Here is a 20260-nt window from a genome sequence, read left to right as displayed (position 1 = left end):
TCATTCCGCTGGTTTAATTGCTTCCAGTTTAATAAACAAAAGCTTGATGGGGGGATGGGATGAGACAAGGCGCCTTCGCCTGGAGGCCACCGCTTCCACTTCCGGTGCTGCTCGGGAGGGACCGAAAGCTGCCCCGGCCCAGCCGCCGTTCAGCCTCCCCCAGGAGCTGAGATGGGGGAGGTCTCGATCCAGTCCGCTCCCTGGTGTCCATAAACCACCGCAAAACCAGGGGGCCTTCCCCTCCTGGCGTCCCCGGGATGTGCTCCTGGAGAGCAGTTGCTGCTGGGCTGCTGCCCATCCGTGCTCCCAGGGGATGGGCCGCTCCGTGGCGGTGTCACACTTTGTGATGCTCACATCCAAAAACTCAGACCCGGCCCGATCAGGGAGCGAGGCCGGTCCAGCGATTTGGGTGCTAGCCCATGGCTGGCAAGAGCCAGGCTCATGGTCCTCGTTCTGCCCCAGACACCCTGTGTGACCTGGGGCAAATCATGTAACCTCTCTGGGTCACAGTCCCCCATTTGTAAGTCAGGGTGAACAGCACGGCCCTGCTTCCCGAAGGTGCATGAGGATAAATACGCTAACGCCTGTGAGGTGCTCAGATACTGTGGCTGGGGGCCAGATGAGGACCTAGATCAAAGGACTGATTTATAGTTAACTCAGCTGGGGATGGGTGCAATCAGGATTGATTCGAGCAAAGCCAGGGCCTCCGGAAAGGCCCGCACACCTTGTACCAGGTCAGCGCCAGGGTGTGCATAGGGGAGAGGCCCTGTGTGTGTCCAGAACTCGGCTGGGCAGCTGAGAAAGGACTGGATGGAGGAGCTTCAGTGGGAGGAGGGGGAGACTGGGCCGTGCCCCAGGCAAGGCAGAGATATGGGGGAGACATGCCTGGAGGCCTCCAGTTCTCAGCCCCACAGAGCTCTCTCAGCCAGCAGGAAGCAGCTTGCAGCCCAGCTCAGACACTTGCTGGGCCACAAACCAGGATCAGCCAACAAGCCCTGGGTAGGGTATGAGGTTATTTTCTGAAGCAGTCGCCAGCTCACGCTGAAATGGGGCTGGGGGCAGAGTGGGCCACTGAGGGTGTGGGGTGGATCCCCACGCAGCAACCCTGAGCTTTCCACCTGCTCCCTCCCAGCGCCCAGATCCCTTCCCTGACTGCACCGGCCATGAGGTCAGGGCAGAACCCTCCCTTCCCCTCCTTGAGGGAATGCAGCCCAGGAGAGTGGGAAGGGAGGGGGCTCAGTCCAGAGGGAGCTGGTCTCACTTTAATGCTGCGCTGGGAGAGCTGCCATAACAATTAGTTTAATTAATGGCAATGGGGCCCTGGGAATATTTGCTGCCTTCCAGCCCAGCACCTGTCTGGAGAGACTAGGGCAAGGTTCGTCCCTCCACATTCCCAAATGGGGTGGCTCAGCCGTCGAACTGCCAGGTAAGGAACCCACATGGATTGAGATCTCAGCAGTGCCAGCCAAGCTGTGCCTTCCTCTGCGCTGGGGTCATAGATCGCCAGGCACTTGCTGTGGGTGGGTCTTTCAGATCAAACCCACATCATCTCCACTCCGAGCACATGGATCTTAACAAAACCAGCACGGCCACTCGGCTGAGGTTCCCTCAGCCCACCTGCTGGTTGCCCTCCACCCCAGAGCACTAACGGACACCTGGGCAAACAGGCCCTGAGATGGAGAAACAGAGAGAAAGACAGACAGACAGTGACGAACACAGCCATGCTGAACAGCATACCCACTGATAATAACAAGAACACTTCTCTCTTGTAGACCATGTGTCCTCAGAAGGTATCAAAGCACTTCACAAAGCAGGTCAGTAGCATTATCTCTAGTTCACAGATGGGGAAACTGAGGCACACGCTGGTGAAGTGACTTGCCCAAGTTCACCCAGCAGGACAGTGGCTGAGACTCGGGTAAAAATCCTATATTTTCTCATAGTAACTTTCTTTGTTTGAGGAGCTGAACACATACTGTAAAAAGTAGCTGTGAAGTAATAAAGGCCACACATTTGCTATTGTGATCCCCTGTCATTCACTTTCCAGGAACGTTGGCACAAGCAAACATTTGTTTCAAGGAAAGGGAAAGTGTGGTGGATACTTGTGCAAATGCATTTGGCCCATGAGTGCTTGTGCAAACCTGTATTCTCATGAGTGTTCAAATGGGAAGTCTTCAGGCAGCCAGTTTGAAGACCCCTTGTAGGTTTGGGGGCCATCCACCCAGAGAGTGGAAACAATGCCAGGTGACTTAGGTGGACCACGTGAATAGCACATTACTGACCGTGACAATTCAGAGCAATAGTCCTGGTAAATTGTTTGCAAGTGACCCAGGAGGCTGGAATCATTTTGCTTCCACCATGTGTGAACATTTAAATCTGTTACTGGATGATCCACACATGGGAAAAATTACTGAATGTGCCGAATGGTTCCTTGCCAACGGCTGTCCCTGCTCTAGTTACAGAGAATATCTCGCATTGATGCAGCTCCCATCACTGGAAAAATTCCCATATCTTTAAAAAGCACAGAGGCCATTTGTTTGCTGTGCGCATTTTGCTAGCTAGGCTGGTCAGCTTCACTTTTGTTTGTAGTCAGTTTCACTTTCCAGTTCCCATACAGATGGGGGCTTGTCTTCGCTTGAAATGGCGCATGGCGCAGCGCCATTGTAGTGCTTCAGTGTAGACACGACCCATTCAAACAGGAGGGGTCTCCCATTGCCCTAGCTAATCCACCTCCCTGCGAGCAGTAGCTAGGTCGAAGGAAGAATTTTAGGGCTTTCTACACTGGGGGTTAGGTTGTCTTAACTACATCCCTCGGGGACGTGGATTTTCCACACCCCTGAGCAATGTAGCCGGGTCAATCTAATTTTCTATTGTGGACTATCCCTAGGAGAGCAGATTCTCATGTATGCTGTGCTTCTGTTATCTGGACTTATCTTACAATGCCCATGCAATGAACACACCCAGCAGAAACACTCCTGGTAGGATATTGAATAAGTAGCATTTACAGAGCATTGTACCTTCCACCTTCAAAGCACTCTACAGACATTAACTAATTAATCCCTCTAACTCACGTCACTCCAGAATCGTGAGCTGGGTGATGCGTATGTGTTCCAAGTGCCATCTACTGGATGGAACTGTAGCTGCTCAACCGTGAGTCATAGGCCCTATACTACGGAATGCTAATAATGATTCTCCTGTAGCTCAAGGTTACAAGCTCTTGTTGGCAGGGCCCTTCAGATATGGACCGCACCTAGCACATTGTGGGTGCAACTGAGACACAAATAATAATATTGACAAGTGGGATGTATTATTGTTCCCATTTTACATAGGAGGAAGCTGAGAGGAGACTCCATAAGGAGGATCCAGGGAGTTAGGCCTCATTATTTCAGGCTCCAGGACCCAGTGTGTTGTCTGTATTCTGATTGCATCACAATTCTCCCTTCTATCTTAGTTGGGTCAGACTGTGGAGAATGATCTCCCGCTGTTTGCTTCATGGGCCATACAGGCCCGCAACGCCCCCACAGTAAAGTCTGCCATGTGTCAGCTGCCAGTGTTCCTGGAGCTGGGCACATCACACTGAAACAGCCCCCAGATTTGGAAAGACTCTGTTGCTTTCAGTCTGTTGTGTGAGTGTGAGTGTGTGTGTGGGGGGACACTAGAGTGACCAGACAGCAAGTGTGAAAAATTGGGACAAAGGGTGGGGGATAATAGGCACCTATATAAGACAAAGCCCCCCAAAATTGGGACTGTCCCTATAAAATTGGGACATCTGGTCACCCTAGGGAACACTGATGTGTCCTCGTTTTGTGGCACTGTGGCAAGGTTGTTGCACTGCAGGGGGTGTTTTCCCGCACACTGGCTCCCTGATGAGAATTTCAAGCAGCCTCGGGCTTCTTTGAAATGGGCTGAAGGGGAGTGTGTGCATGTGTGGGCCCAGATATCACAGTGGCAGATGGCGGGACCGGGCGGAGCTCCTGGACTCAGCCGATGCAAATGCAATGGAGCTGTTTTGTCTGGTGAATGTGTGACTGGCAAACCAAGAGGCCAGGTCTCTTTCCTTTTAACTGACTCATTCAAGCTCTTTTAAAGGAAAGCTGCAGGACTAGTTATAAAACTGTAGGCAGTTAGATAGTTACTAAGTAAGGCCATGTCTACCCTGTTTGCCTTTATAGATCTATACTAGAGACATAGTAGGGATATACTAGCTCTTTTGCCAGTATATCTTAAACCAGTTCCCTGCATGGAGTAAACTCTACCCGCAAAAGAACCTTTTGTTGCTATAACTGTGTCTACACTACAGGATTTGTTGGTTTAGCCATGTTGGATGGGGGTGGGGTAAAAGAAGCACACCCCTGACTGATGCAGCCATGTAGCAAGTGTTGTAAATGTCGACCAAGCCTAAGAAAAGATACTGCAACAGATCCTAGGCGTTTATGGTGGTGCTGCACCCTTGTAACTTCCTAGAAAGAGCAAACATAGAACTCAGATCCTGCATTACTGCTGGAGCTAAAAGAGAATCTCCATTAGCTACTAGCAGTATAGGATCTATGAAACACAGCTGATCCATTCTTATTACATCCCGCAGAGGGCCGTGCCGATACACACTATGAAAAGTCATTTTTCAAAAGTTTTTCTTTTAGAACACCTGTCTGTTTCTCACCACAATTGCCAGTGGCACTGGGGGTTTCTCTCTGCAACAGCTGCCATTTTACTGTGCTTCCCAGCAGAGCCCCAGTCCAGTGTAAAAGGGCTGATTTCCAGGAAAGGCAGCTGGTTGGTGCAAGGCATAACAAAGGCCTTTCAGAGCTGGTGGAAGTGGAGTTTTTGTTTATTCAAATCAGTTTTTACAAAACCGAAAACTACTAGAAGGATTTCCTGAGTTTTTTAAAAAAGATAAGTTTAATGGATGAAATTTTTAATATAAACGTAACCATTCCCCTGTGCCTCCTGCAACCCAAACACTGAGCTGGTGCACACAAAAACAAAACAAAACACCACAAAACCATCACAGTGAAACTGTTTAGGGGCTCTAAGCGATTGTCTGCCCAAACTTGCAACCATTTAGCTCTAGGAGTATTTTGACAAGAATTGAGTGAAAGCCACGCAGGCTTGTGAGTGGAATTCCTATGCCGATTTCAAAGTGCTTTGTGGCGATTTGGCTTAAGTTGTTTCCTTACCAGTTTAAGCTACACTGCAATAAGCCACTTTTAAAACCAAAAATAAGATGTACAGAGGGTTGTGCACTGGTTTAACTAAATCATGTGAAAAAGCTGTTTCAATTTAAACCAGTGGGACTCTGAATATACACAGGGTCTGCCTATGTGGAGTGGATGGCAGGATTGTGGTCCAAGGCTTTGTCTTTAGGCAGCTCTTCACACTTCTTGTAACACATGTTGCGTCCACCCACAAAAGAGCAGCTACCAGTTTATAGCCTGCTCAGAGCCAGCTGGCGTCGATCCTGTCAATAGGATTAGAACCAGCTCAGTCTAAATTGGTTTATTCTGAATGGGGTAAGCCCCAGACACAGACAAGCAGAAACGGTTAAACTCGTCTACCCGCGACTCTTCCGTAGTGCTCCAGTGTGGCTTTCTGAAATCTCTCAGGAGCCGTGCCGAGATCTCTGGGATAGGTGAGCAGAGGGCATTGCAGGTGACGCGGTTCAGGACAGCGCTGACGTGGATATGGGGCAAAAGTGCCAGGGTTCTCAAACAGATTCAGCAAGGGCTGTTGTGAACAGGCTGAATGGTTCATGCTGACACCTGGTCTGTCTGGACACTTTGTCTAGCGCAGAGCTGGAGGTAGGGCGTCTGGCGCCACGCCACAGAGAGCAGGACTTAGCACCCTGTAGCGGGGCAGTTACCCAGCTCCTGAGAGAAAAGGTTAGGCTGATGGGAAAGGCAGCCACAGCTGGGGCCATGCCCCAATCAGGCCACAGCTGGCCCTATAAAAGGGCTGTGAGCCAGGTGCTCAGAGAAGGACCTGGCTGTCTGGGAGCAGGATACCAGAGGTAGAAAAGTACAGCGGAAAGGCAGAGGCTGGGGAGCTCCAGCCGGGGAGCTCCCCAGGCTGCAGGCCTTGTGCAAGGTCCCAAAGAGGTACTAGGCTGCAGGGAAAGGCAGCAGGTCCAAACCCCCTTGCAAGTGATGAGTGGTTTACAGACTGCAGCTGCCCCAGTGAGTGGGGGCTAGATGATGACTAGCAGTAACCACTGAGGTAAGGTGGGGATAGAGGGCTGGGGGTTCCCCTGGGAGGGGAGACCTGGAGTGTGGGGGCACTACCAGGAGGCAGCACCCCAAGGTAAAGGGCACTGGGGTCTGGGAAGGACATGGGGGGCCAAGCAGGTGAGACACCAGCCAGGAGGAGGCGCTCCATATGCTGGAGAGCTAATTCCTGAGATGACCAGTAGGAGGTGCTGTGCTGGTGAGTCATTGCTTTGCTACAAACCCCCTATTTGCTCAGAGATGAGAGAGAATATTTAGGGAGCTTTGCCAAGGAGACAAACAAGTGTATGTACCTAAGGTACTTATCTATCCCCTATTACCTCAATACCTGTGCCTGTCACAATCATTAATGTATTTAAGCTAATCACCACCACCCCTGGGAGGCAGGGCAGTGCTGTTATCCCCATTGCACAGATGGGGAAACTGAGGCATGGAGCAACTAAGTGAACTTCTCAGCTCAAACAGGGGGTCTGTGGCAGAGCAGGGAATTTAACCCTGCTTTTTCCACCCCAGTGAGCACCCTAAGTTGTGGATTAGCCTTCCCTGTAGGGCCTGGACCTCCCCTTTCCCCCCGCTCTGCCCCCAGGCAGCGGGAGCCTTGTCACTGGGGGAGGAAGTGGCGATAAGCAGCACCAGCTGTGTCAGTCCCCTTTGGGAGAGTGGAGCCCTCCCTGAGGACACCACCCTGTGCCAGCTCAGGAAACCAGAGGCCTCTTCGTGGTTTAGAAGCTCAGCAGGTGAGGCTGTTTGTTGAGAGCAGAAGCAGAGCGCAGCAGAGACACCCCCCCGACAAGGAAGTGCTCACCCTGCTCGGAGGAGCATCGCACGGACAGACGCAGCGCGGGATGCACAACTAGCTGCCCGCACCCCCCGGCTCGCAGTGGGTGTCTGGGGTGAGCACCCCCTCTGCCTCGGCGTGGAACGCTGCCTGCAGCCCAGCAAACGTGCTGCTGGAGAGTCCAGGCAGTTCTCACGTAGCCCCTGCCGAGCTCATAAGGTCCCTGGGCTTAGGCTGTAGGCTCCTGGGCGAATGTGTGGCTGTGACCCGCCCTGGGCGAGGGGGCAGCAGCGCTAGTGGCCTCCCAGCGCCTGCCCCGGGCAGGCAGCTGTGCACGTCCAGCTGTCGCTGCCCGTCTCTGCTCCGCCGGCAAAGTAGGGTGGCCTCTTTCCAGGGCCTGATCCTAAGGTGTGCCAAGCCCCGCTGCTCCCTTTCCCTCCAGGATGGGAGCCCACGCGCCAGCAGGTCTCAGCGCTGCCCAGCACCCCACATTCCTGCGTGCACAACCCCCAGTGTCCCCTGCTTCTTATTCGGCTGCAGCGAAGCCAGTGGGGGAGAGCAATTTGCAGAGCAGATCCCAGGACAATGGCGTCTCTCCCTAGGCTGCCCTTTTGCAGGCTAGATTGGGTGATAATCTGGCCCTCCTTTAGGAAGGCACCTGGAGGGGTCAGAGGGCAGGTGCAGCCCTTCTGTTCCTCTGGGTGGGGGAACATGGGAGTTGCAGAGGAATCTGCTTCTTAAACAGGGCTTCTTCTGGCTTCAGGCTCATTAATCCCTCTGGGCCCCATTGCCCCCTCCTGCTGGAAAACCACATGGGGGCAAGCTCCTCTCTAAAGGGGCAATCCCCACTAACCAGGAAGGAGCTGGTGGGGTCGGGGGAACAGTGTAGCCTCAGGCTGAATTCCATTGGCAGCCCCAGTCGGATCAGGGCCCAGCGTGCTAAGCGCTGCGCACCCAGAGAACCAGCCCTGCCCTCTGATCTCACCATCTAACACAGTGGTTCTCAACCAGGGTGTGCATGTACCCCTGGGAGTACATGGGGGTCTTCCAGGGGGGACAGCAACTCTAGAGATTTGCCTAGTTTTACAACAGGCTACATAAACAGCACTAGCAAAGTCAGTACAAACTAAAATTTCATACAGACAATGACTTGTTTATACTGCTCTATATACTATACACTGACATGCAAGTACAAGATTTATATTCCACTTGATTTATTTTATAATATATGGTAAAAATGAGTGAGCAATTTTTCAGTAACAGTGTACTGTGACACTTTGGTACTTTTATGTCTGAGTTTGTAAGTAAGTTGTTTTTAAGTGAGGTGAAATTTGGGATACATAAGTTAAATCAGCCTCTTGAAAGGGATTCAGTGGTCAGGAAAAGTCAAGAGCCACTGATCTAACAGACAAAGGAAGGATCGCAATCTCCATTTTACAGAGGAACAGAGTAAGTGATGTGCTCAAGGTCACACAGTGTCTGTGGCAGAGCCGAGAGTAGAAGCCAGGTCTCCTGGGTGCTAGCCAGCTTAACCACATGACTAGCCTGCCTTTCCCTTAGCCTCACTTCTCTGCACTGAAGGCCTCTTTCGTGGGTGTGTGGCAATGGGTATCCACCCTGTACCCTGCTTCTCCCACTCCTTTCCAGTTCTTCATCTCTTAATCCCACACAGATCCTTGGGTCGTGAAATGCTGCTGGGGAGTCTGGATTAACAGAAAGGGTTTACTCCATGGAGGAAGCTAACCCTGTGCCCCCCTCCCCACACACACACCTTTGACATGCCACAGTGCTAATGCTGAATCGCCTGGGTCAGAAAGGACTAGTGAGATGGTCAGACTGCTGGAAAACTTTGGGACAGATGTACAGAGAGAAAGGGATGGGTGGGAATAGAAAGACTGGAGCCAGTTAGATTAAACAGAGAATTCCTCACTCCATTACTAATAATCTTATTCTGTAAGAGTCTTAACAATGATTCGCGGTTTGAGAGGGCAGGGATTTAATTTTGGGGGGTGGCTGGAAGCACATTATGCCACAAGATGGAGACAGGACTCCTGGGTTCTGTCCCCCAGCTACTGCACTGACTCGCAGAGCTGCCTTCTGTGAGCCACAGCAATCCTTTGTGCCTCAGTTTCCCTACCTGTAAATAGGGGCTGGTGACACTGGTCTTGCATCCTTTGGCTATAAAGGGGTGATCTTGACTTGGTCTGGGATACTGAGCATCCTCTTGCCCCAACTGAAAGCAGAAGGTTCCCTGCCAAATGGGGGTCAGAGCCTAGAAGGGCTGTGTGGGATTGGGCCTTGCTATGACATGGTTGGATGGCTGGGTGCACAGGGTATTAATATAAATGGGGGTGGGGGGAAGAGGCAGAGGGGGGAGAAAAGCCAACTGATTGATGATCAGCTGCCAGTTTAAAGAAAATGCAGTGAAAATTGCTTCCTGCAGCAGATCAGAGACTGGGAGCCATGACAGATGCTTAATTCAGGATGCTCTTTAGGGCTATTGTCAGCAGCAAATGCTCTTTCCCCATCTGGCCCAACTGTCCCAAAGGGTGTGCGGTATTGATTTAGAAGGCATCAGAGGTGTTAACATCACCTCATCACTGTCCAGTGTTAAACAAGGTTTGGGGTTTGATGCACAGACCTCAGCCCACTTAGACCATGGGAGACACATTAGCAAAAATCCTTTTTAACTTCTATTAAAGATACAGAAAACAAAGTCAGAGCGTTTGCAATGGAAGTGTTAAGCAAGGCTTCCATCGTAACAGCATCTCTTGTTCTCTTGCCCTTTAACTGGAGAGAGTTTTAGAAGGAAAAGGCCCTTTGTCTGACAGTGTGTTAGAGGGTATTGAAGATGAGATAACTGGGCTTTTGGGGACTAGAGAAGGAGTTAGCGGAGAGCGGCTGGAGCTGTCATTGTTGCTGCTTTTGTTAGTCTGATCCTAAGGAGACAAAACAAGGCAAATACATGCCAAAGGGAAGAGAAAAGAACAGCAAAAGGAGAAAACGAAGCATCTGTCTCTAGTGCTGCTTATCACTTGCAGCGTCGGTGCTGAAATTGGGGCCCAGCGCACAGTCGGATGGGCCACGCTGAGACTCGCAAACTTGTACCAGCATCGGGCTGTTCAGGGCATTGCTTTTAGCTGCCTCTTCCTGGTCACAGGCTCACAGCAGTGTGGCAAAATGTGAAATCCTGGCCGAGTAAACCAGAGAGAAGGCAAAAGGGGAAAGAAGAAATAATTGTGGGGAGAAAAGGACACATAGAGGGAGGTGTGTATTACAGGCTTGGCCTACACAAAAAAACTAGGTTGGTTTAACTACATCAGTCAAGAGTGTGAAAAATCAACCCCCCCCCCTTCCCCCGGGTGGCGTTGTTAAGCCTAAATCCCCGTGTAGACAGCACTAGGTTGATGGAAGAATTAGCCACTGCCTCTCCGGGAGGTGGACTAGTTACCCTGACAGGATACCTGCCCCCCCCGCCACGCGGCATAGGTGGTGTCTACACTGATGTGTCTACAGCTGCACAGCTACAGTGGCAAGCCCCTCGTCTCACATCCCAGGTGATATTCAGGATTCAGCCAGAGCTGGAGGAGGTGGCAGTGTGATCTCGGTCCGTACCCTGACCAGAGTGAGCCAGGAGATTTCTCTCAATCTTCCAGAACTGTTCCAAGCTGCAGAGGGCAGGTATCTCATGCTGGGGGACAAGGAAGACAGCAGGAGAATGCAGAGGTTTGGATAACAGTTTTGGATAAACAGGAGGATTCTGTATATGGCAGATCCTGGAGGGGAATGGTGGAACTCTCCCCAAGTCTTGTCAGATTTATACTGATTCGTATTTGCATTAGCACAGAAGCTCGAGGCCCCAGCCAAGGTCAGGGTGAGAGACAGTCCCTGCACCAATCCTGCAGGGGGATGTGCACAGACAATCCCTGCCGCTGTGGGCAGCTTATTGCAGGATTGGGGCCTAAACAGACAAAGGGAGGGGGGAGGAAAGAGAGATTACAATTGTCATCCTGGTGCTGCTGGACGACGGAGACCCAGAGGGAGTAAGGGACTGAAAGAGGCCCATGAGAAAATTGGGAACCATTTTTAATTTCTAGTGCCTGTTTGTTTGTTTTTAAAAAAAAAAAAAAAAAACCAGGAAAAGGGAAGATAAAGTTTACTGAGCACTGGAGTATCACCACCTGCCAGACTATGGGCTGATTGTGATGAGGGTCTGTCTACACTAATCTAATTTATGCTGATACTGTGCCCATCACCACAGCATTGCCACAGCCTCCTCGGAGAATGTGGAATGGAGCAGAATGTGCAGGTCCCCTGGGAAGGCTTGTTTCACCAAGAAGCAGATGTTACCCTTAGCATTGATTGTTATGCTCTAATAAATTTGTTAGTCTCTAAGGTGCCACAAGTACTCCTTTTCTTTTTGCGAATACAGACTAACACGGCTGCTACTCTGAAACCTTAGCAAGAGTGGACTAGAGGTTAAATGGATGGTGGCGTCTCTCCAGTCTCTTGGGGCTTCCTCCAAGAGCTGTCAGAAGACAAACACCAGCTGGCTCAAAGTGGTTGTTAACTTGGATTTACTTAGCTCAGGGTGTTTTTCCTTAGCTTTATCTGTGCCATTTAACACACACACACACACACACACACGGATCACCTTAGCTAGTACTGAAATGCAACCATCTCCAAGGCAGAACTCAGTGCCATTTAACAGCCGTCAACAACACAATGATGATAAAAGTTAGTTTAGGGCAGGAAGTTGCTGAACACCACAGCCAGCTGTACCTACAGGAGGAATTTATGGAGATTGAGTGTAGATACCCAATCAGGAATTCAGCCAGGATACACCCAATCCTTGCAAAAACTGTTCAAGTACAACAAACAGTCAAGAACTCAAGATGGACAGGCACAATCCCTTTGCCTCTTTTTTCTGTGAGCCAATTGTCCATGAATAGATCAGGATCAATGCAAGTGTAGTTGCAATTGCAACTGGAAATTATTTGTGGAATAATTGTCATGTATGATTCTTGGTCTGTCTTGTTCACCACAAGCATTTGGGATGCAGAATTCAAGCTGTTTTGATTGGATGCTTAGCTCACACGCTATCATTTCTGCTCTCTTACTGGATGAGCATAAGGCCAAATCTACCTGCAAAAGTTGTAAATAAAGTGTCAATTTTTAGCAGAGTAATTAGCCGTTAGAACAATTTCCCAAGGGTCCTGGTGGATTCTCCATCACTGACTAGTTTTTAAATCAAGACTGGATGTTCTTCTGAATGATCTACTCCAGGGATTATTCTGGAGAAGTCCTATGGCCTACGTTGCACAGGGGGTCAGACTAGATGATCACAATGGTCCTATCTAGCCTTGGAATTTATGAATCTATGGGATAGTTTCTATTATTGTAATGACACCATTTGGATGAGCCCACACTGCTGTGCATGCACTGATTTAAACGCCATCATTTGGAAGCATGGTGTCCAGCCAGTGCAGCGCAGCATTGAGAGAAATGCATTTCACTCTGGGTATGTATCCCGGAAGACTAAGCACTGCTTCTCTAGACTGTGCATTCTGGGTAACTTTCACAGTGGATTGTAGGATCCCAGAGGTTCCTGCCGCATTCAGTGACTTAAGTTTGCTGCCTTGGCAAAGGATTGTTCCCACCAACCATCTCGATCTCTAGCATAATTGCAGGAAGTGAGCGTGAAAGACACTGACAGAGGCAAAGCAGGTTTGTTTTAAAAATTCAAACCAGTTCTCCTGATTAATTTATTTGCAGTGTTTACCCAGCTCTAATCCAGATCTCGGGTTCCTAGCTCCCCTAACAACTTGCAGCATTAGTGGCGCAGCACCAGCTAGCACCATGACCGAGCACTGACTCAGCATCCCCAACCACCATGATGGAGCACAGACAGAGGGAAGGGTGCTACTTATTTACTGGTTCCCGTACCACCTCATTTTTCCTTGGCAGTTCACCTGCTGAGTGCTCACTAAGCCTGACCCTACTTCATTGTCCCAGCCCAAGCTGGGACGGCTTCGTGTTTAGAAGACGGGTGTTTTTTCCGAGTCAGTCCCAACTTCCATCCATGTGTCCTGTAACCCTGGCAGGGGCACAGCTAAGGTTTCAGGTTTAATTCAGCTACCAAAAGCCCCTTGCCGTGTGTCTGCTGTGATCTCACGCTGTAACATTGCAGCATGCCCTAGCGATGATGGGGTTTTTCCCCTTCTTCCTTCCTAATAAAAGGGCCTGTCCCCTACAAAGGCTGCTTCATAAACTCAGACCTCCAAGAGTTACTTCCTGACTCCTGGGGTCAGATTAGGCTGTGTTAGGTGCCCCACCTTCCCTTTGCCTTGTATGCACCATCCATACCTGTCCTCCAGGAGATTTAGTGCTTTGAGTAGGAATCGGGATGCTGCCATTGACTCACTGTTTGGCCATGGATAAGTCCCGTCCCCTCTCTCTGCCTCAGTTTCACCATCTGTAAAACAAAGATGGTACTGACCTACTTCAAATTGCTTTTGGAATCCTTATGACAGGCGATATTGGCAGCATCTGCCAAAGCCAGGAAGCAGGTCTAATCTCCATCTTCCAGAGAGGGTGGTTTAAAACCTTACTAGCCACTTTAGAGCTTGCTGTTGGCAGAGCTGCCTGTTTAACTGAAGGCATGATTTTTAAACCTACTTAGTTATACCAGGGCAAAAGGCCGTGTGGACATGCCTATTTCTGTTTAAACACGGGTTACTTCAGTTTGTTAAATAGATTGGGAACAGGTTTAAAGTAGACAGAAATGAACTACACAAAGCAAATAAGAGCATGCACACAGGGATTTGCACCAATTTAACTAAACCAGAGCAACTTTTCTGTGTAGACAAGCCCTTAGTCTGTTTTCCATTCTGAAACTGGGAGCATTCTAGCATTTCTGTAAAACTCTTGTGTGAGGCAGAAGTTGGGAGTGCAGAGTTTAAGTCAAAAAACAGAGTTTAGGAGGAGAGAAATCAGGGGTGTGGGGTGTGTATCCTTTTTTTGCTTCTTATGTACTAGGAAGGAAAGAAACACTGTCTTTCTGCTCATTTTTTAAATTCGAATATCACGCTTTCTGTACCCCTGGATGGATGACTGGAGAACCAACAAATTAATGAGTTCAGACACAACAAGGAAGTGAAGTCTGGTTAGTTGAGCGTGGGAGGAGTTTTTACTGGAATCTATTTACTTGGGTCATACTAACACAAATGTATAACAAACTGTTGGGAGAAAAGCTCTCTTTGTTAAAAATTAAGCACTCGTATCATTTGTATTAAAGGTGAAGAAAGGTCCTCAGCCATATTTTCTGAGTCATCTAAACAGTTCACTAACAACACAAACTGGAAGACAAGGCTTATTATTCCTGATATCTTTACAGTAAAAAAACAAATAGGAAAAAATGGAGGAAAAAAAAAAACACCTTCCAGGCCATTAGCCTTTAGCCATCCTAAGGAAGCAAAATAGGGCAGAAGCTTCAATTGATTTCCCCTTGTAAGTAACTTTGAACAGAAGGATGGGAGGTTAGTTTGCTGCCTATGAGATGTGGATGCAGGTGCCTTCTGTTATGGGTGCTGTCGTGCTCTGTGCTGCTTATAAAGCAAGGAATTGCCATCTTCATTCCCTAGCGATAAAGCAACAGCCTCTCTTTCCCTGCCGTCTCTGCTCTCTCTTGAGCACCCGGTTCATTCTCAGGGCAGCCCCCCAGCTGCTTTTCCTGCCTGACAGTGATTCCTCAAGGAGGGCAGATGGGCGCATTGCTACCCGTTGGCGCCGTGGTGCCTCTGGGGATGAGAGAGCTTTGGCAGAGTGTGTGGAGTTGTCTGGGAGACAAAGGCAAGTGTGGGTCAGATGGCTGGGAGGATCTGGCCAGGCAGACGTTGAAGGGTAGACTGGAACACTTGTGTTTGAAATTCGTTAAACCACATGGGGTCTTTGCAGCCTAAGGAGCCGCTTGCTGCAGGGAAGGCTTGTCCTCGCCAGCTACAAATATTGCTCTATTGTAGCTCTTTTGAGACTATAGCGTCTGGCTTGATAGAGGAGAGACAGGCCTGGGCTGGGCTGAGTATAAAAGGGGGCTTTTTCTTTCTTGAGGCTGCAGGACAGACAGATGCGGTGGTTTTCTTGCTCCCAGATGGACAAACACAGGCTGTGCTGCCTGGTGCCCCTGCACCTGGGGGGCCAGATTCTCAGCATTGACTTCAATGGAGACAGGCTGATTGCCATCAGCTGAAACATCCCTAAACCCTGACCCAGATTAAGGAATCCTGGAGCACTCTGGTGCCTATACTGCAATAATCCCTAGCTCAGATAGACTTTCCATGTGTGACCTTGGGTACGTCCCTTAGGGTAAAGTTTTCAAAAGTATCCGAGGGCTTATCTACACTGCTGGGGTATCACGCTATGCAGCTATAACCCAGCAGTGTAGATGCAGATTACAGAGATTGATGGGAATTCCACTTCCCCCCAACGGTAGCTAGATGGACAGAAGAATTCTTCCCTCAACCTAGCTGCCTCTCCTGGGTGTTAGTGCAGCGTAGCTAAATCGCTGTATGGATTTTGCACGCTCCTGAGTGCTGGAGCTACGTCAGCCTAAGTTTTCGGTGTAGACCAGGCCTGAGTGACTAGGAGCCAAAGGCTCATTTTCAGAGGTGAGGTAGATACTTAGGGCCCAGATCCACAAAGGTAGTTAGGCACCTACGTACCAATGAGGATCTGGGTCCTAGAAGCCGCAGTCTCATGGCTGAATTGCTTTGAAAATGTAAACTAGGCTCCTCCATCACTTTTGAAATTTTACTCTTACTCTCTTTGCCCAAAGTTCTCCAAGCTCTTCACAAGCTCTTCACAAAGGGAAGGGCGATGTCATTATGCCTATTTTACAGATGGGGAAACTGAGGCACTGAGTGATCTGTTCAAGCAGGTCAGTGGCCGAGTTGGGACTAGAACTCGGGTCTCCTGTGTCCTAGTCTGCATTGCCAGGCCCTACAGTGTTATGTTTATGACACACAAGCAGAGAAGTTAGCTAAAACCATCAGTATTCTCGCTAGAAGGTTGCAACATAACAGGACTTTATTCTGTAGAATTCAGAACAACAACACACCAGAACCAAAAACAGAGGGAGAAAAAAATCAGGCTGCTCTCTAAACAGAGAGGCACAACTTGCCCTACCTTACCGTTGCCTGCCTGCCTGCCTGTCTGCAGAACTGACTGCTGCTAGGCCCAGATCCCACACTTTTCTATAGAGCCCCTTAGCCTGGAACAAGCTGGACCAGGAAATCCTTCTGAAATGTATAGTGACAGTCTACCATTTTAACCCAGTTTTTAACACCCCATCACACATCAAGAATGATCATACACAGAACTTTTCATCTGTGGGTCTCAAAGCATTCATTATCTCCCTTTATTTTCCAAATGGGGGAACAAAGGTATGGTGAAGTAGAGACACTAACAGCATGCCTGCTGTTTGTGAAATTTGACTGGATCAAAGCCACTTAAACTCATGCCAAAAATGATTTATTTATTCCAGATGATATAGCAGATTAACAAATAATCACCCTTTGGTATTATAAAACTATTTCAAGTGGATCAGGAGCAGAGAAGAGCTAGCAGGATGATCAGGGGAATGGACAGTGGATTTTATGAGAGGAGACTAGAGGAGCTTGGTTTGTTTAGTCTGGCAAAAAGGCAGAGTGAGCAGGGATCTATAAAGACATGGGGCTGGGGGAGTAAACACCAGAGAGGGTGAAGCGCTACTGAAGCTAAAGGATAATGTTGGCCCAAGAACCAGTGAGGATAAACTGGCCAGGCATACGTTTAGACTGGGAATGAGAAGAAGGATTCTAACCCAATAGGCAAACAACCTAACTAGTCTGAAGATGGAGCATGATAAGCTTTGGAACGGGAGGGGGTTGCCTGCGATGGTGGGGGCTGGACTCGTAGACCTGGGAGGTTCCTTCCCATCCTGTGTTCCTAGGTAGCATACATTCTGCCAGGCCCCACGAACACAATGGTGCTCTGGAGTCTTCAACACTTGCTCAGATCCGTGGGTTAACATTTTATCTCCTGCTCTTATAGCAATATAAAATCTACGATGGGGCTAAATCCAATAGCAAAAATAGCATCTACAGAGCATGCTATAGAGTCGGACTAAGCCAGATGGAAATGCAAATCCTAAATGGCTTACAGACGCTTCTGAAGGCATCTCTAGTATGAAGTGTCACCTTGCCAGCGTTAGAGGCTTGATCCATTGAATTCAATGGGTTTCCACTTAGTCCAACAGGAGCTGGATCAAACTCTGATTCAGGACTGATGGGCATGGAGGCCTGTTGTTTAGTTTTCTGGGCGGGGCTGGGGGCGCATGTGTAATGTTTTTCACAGCTCAAGGGAGAGGTGTCACTTACTAACTGGGGTGTGGGATGCTGGCAGCACAGGGCAGCACATAGGGGAGGAAGCAAGACTGGGATGGAAAGCGGATCAGGGAATTAACTACACTGATAAGGGTCACGCTAACAACCTTCCATTGCAGTGTGAAGAGGGGTCTGAGCCCAGGACCGGGAGCCAGGGACAAGTGTAGAGCCTGGCTTACAATTCTTAGGGTGCAAAGCAGAGCGAGGCTGGACCAGGGGTTAGGGTGGCAGCCAGGGACTGGGGCGACTTGGGTTCAATTCTCTGCACCACTACAGGCTTCCTCTGCGACCCTGGGTGATTAACTCAGGCCCAGTTCCTCCAGGGTATTTAGGTGCCTGCCTGCCTTACAGGACCTGAGCGTCAGTACACCCCAGCATACAGTGGGGATAACACCCCTGCCCTACCTGACAGGGTGTTGCTAACAAGAGGCTCACGTTAGCCAGAGTAAGGGGGCATGTAAATACCTTAGCTAGAGACGCTGCTGGGGTTGGGGTGCAAATAGGCTGTGAACTGCATCCCAGTTTGGTCCCACTGCCATAATCTGGCGGGAGGGGGGAATTAGGCTGAGAGCTGGACTCCTCCCGCCTAGCCCTGCAGCCAAAAGGAGTGGGGAGCAGAGGGCCTGCCTTGGATGCAGGTTGAGCTTTGAACCTGCACGGGGACCCCAGCCCTGCAGCCGGTTTCACGCTAGGTCTGAGCAGGCTGGGATTCTCTGTGACGCCTCCAATGGGGATCTGGCCTGTGAAAACAGGACACATACAAGACCTGCCTGACCTTTGTGCTGGGGTCACTATCTCTGCTGCCCTCTCACGATACTGCAGGGCGTTGAGCTGCCCAAGGGGCAGATGGGAACGAAGCAGCCGTAAATCAGAAAGGCTGCAGCCTCAGATAAACCCCAGCACACAGACAGGGAGCTGGGGAGGATTCACATCAGCTGCTGACCCCATTCCCTGTGCTCCTAAGGAGCAGAGCAATCTAAGGGGATTCACTCCTATCCATTGCTCCCCTGGCAGTTTAGTCCGTTGCTACCTTGATATCCACATGACGCTCCACGTATCTATCCCAGCTACTGCCCCAGTCCTGCAACATGTAGCATGCCGGCCTAGTGAAGTCAATGTGTCTTGCCCTGGGCACAGCAGTCAGCTCACCAGAGGCAGGATCAGGGCCTCTCTCTCTCTGCTGGGGCAGCCTGACTGTCCCATTTGCAAGCTGTGGCAGCTGGGCATCAGTTATTTGCTATTTGGTGTGAAATTTCCGTCTTCCTGAGGTCCGCAAAAGCCAGCCAGGGTTTTCACAGGGTTTTCTCTGCCTCAGTCCTTTGCAAAGCAAAAACCTGGCTGCGTATTACCAAGCAGCAGCAGATTCCAGCAGAATTCTTCCTTTCCCTGGGGGAGGAAATTGGGGGATCTTGTATTACCCTCTAGTGGTGCTCAGAAAGATTTCCAGATACTTTATTTAATAGCAAGGTAGCAGCAGGGTTCTCTGGGAAAGTACGTTAGTACCAGCCTGCTGTCCTGTGTTTTGCATATACAAGCCCTGATTCTGCAAAGACTTAGGGATTAACTTTACTCATGTGAGTCATTGGGGTTCCTTGTGTAAGTAAAATTAAGCACATAAGTGACTGGAGCATTGGGGCTTTGAGTTAGGGTTGCTAAATGTCTAATCACACAAACCCAAACACCCATGCCCTGCCCCTTTCTTGAGATCCCGCCCCTTCTCCGAGGCCCCGCCCCACTCACTCCATCCCCCCCCCCCCCCCGTCGCTCGCTCTCCCCCACCCTTATTCACTTTCATCGGCAGGGGGCTGGGGTGTGGACTCAGGGCTGGGGCTGAGGGCATAGGTGCCGACTCCGTGGGTGCTCCGGGGCTGGAGCACTCACAGGGAAAAATTGGGTGCTCTGCACCCCCAGCAGCCAAGCTCCCCGCCCCACCCCCACCTCATCTGCTCCTCCGCCCTTGAGAACGCCGCGTCCCTGCTTCTCTGCCTACCTGCCAGCGCTTGCCACCGCCAAACAGCTGTACCAAGCTCCGGGGGGAGGAGTGGGAACGTGGTGCACTCAGGGGTGGAGGCGGGGAAGAGGCGGGGCCGGGGTGGGGATTTGGGGAAGGAGTCCAATAGGGCCAGGTAGGGGACGGAGTTGGGGCGGGGACATTGGAGAAGGGGTTGGAATGGGGTGGAGCCGGGAGCAGATGGGGGTCGAGCATCTAGCGGTGCCAGTAGAAGTTGGCGCCTATGGTTGAGGGGTTTGGAGTGTGGGAGGGAGCTCTGGGCTGAGCTTGGGGCAGGGCTGCAGGAGGTGGTGCAGAGTGCAGCTCTGTGAGAGAGTTTGGGTGCTGGAGGGGGCTCAGGGCTGCGGCAGGGGATTGGGGTGCAGGCAGGAGGGGTTGGGGTGCAGGCACTGGGAGGAGTTTGGGTGCAGGAGGGGGCTCAGGGCTGGGGCAGGGGATTGGGTGCAGGCAGGAGGGGGTGAGGGTTGCAGGCTCTGGGAGGGAGTTTGAGTGTGGGGGGTCTGGGCTGGGGCAGGGGTTTGGGTGAAGGAGGGGGCCCAGGGTTGGGGCAGGGGTTTGGGTTGTGGGAGTGGGTGAGGGGTGTGGCCTCTGGCCGGGTGGCACTTCCGGGAACAGTGTGGGGCCAGGGCAAGCAGGGAGCCTATCTTAACTTCGCTGAGCTGCTGGACTTTTAGCAGCCTAAAATCTACTGGTTTGGCTTCAGTAGCCTCCAGGAGATAGGGCTTGATTCCGGGAGACTCCCGGCGAAACCAGGATGGTTGGCAACCCTACTTTGAGGTGAATTTTCAGGCTAAAATTGGCATTTTATAAACTAAATGGCCTTACCTGTGTT

At 50.5% G+C, this 20260-nt stretch overlaps 1 long non-coding RNA gene across 1 annotated transcript in view; it reads right to left on the bottom strand.

The window, feature by feature from the left end:
• Positions 1 to 7021: 7021 nt before the first annotated feature.
• The window catches only part of LOC122459772, a 28246-nt gene continuing 15007 nt past the window's right edge, over positions 7022 to 20260 (bottom strand). Inside the window, exons 2-4 of the long non-coding RNA XR_006280669.1 lie at positions 13363 to 13471; positions 11454 to 12141; positions 7022 to 11347 (exon numbers count right to left, since the gene is read on the bottom strand). This is a non-coding gene — a long non-coding RNA (uncharacterized LOC122459772). The remainder of the gene's footprint in view (positions 11348 to 11453; positions 12142 to 13362; positions 13472 to 20260) is intronic.

This window comes from Dermochelys coriacea, chromosome 4 (genome assembly GCF_009764565.3).
Source record: "Dermochelys coriacea isolate rDerCor1 chromosome 4, rDerCor1.pri.v4, whole genome shotgun sequence".
NCBI classification, from domain to species: Eukaryota; Metazoa; Chordata; order Testudines; family Dermochelyidae; genus Dermochelys; species Dermochelys coriacea.
This window is presented reverse-complemented; position numbering and strand designations above follow the sequence as displayed.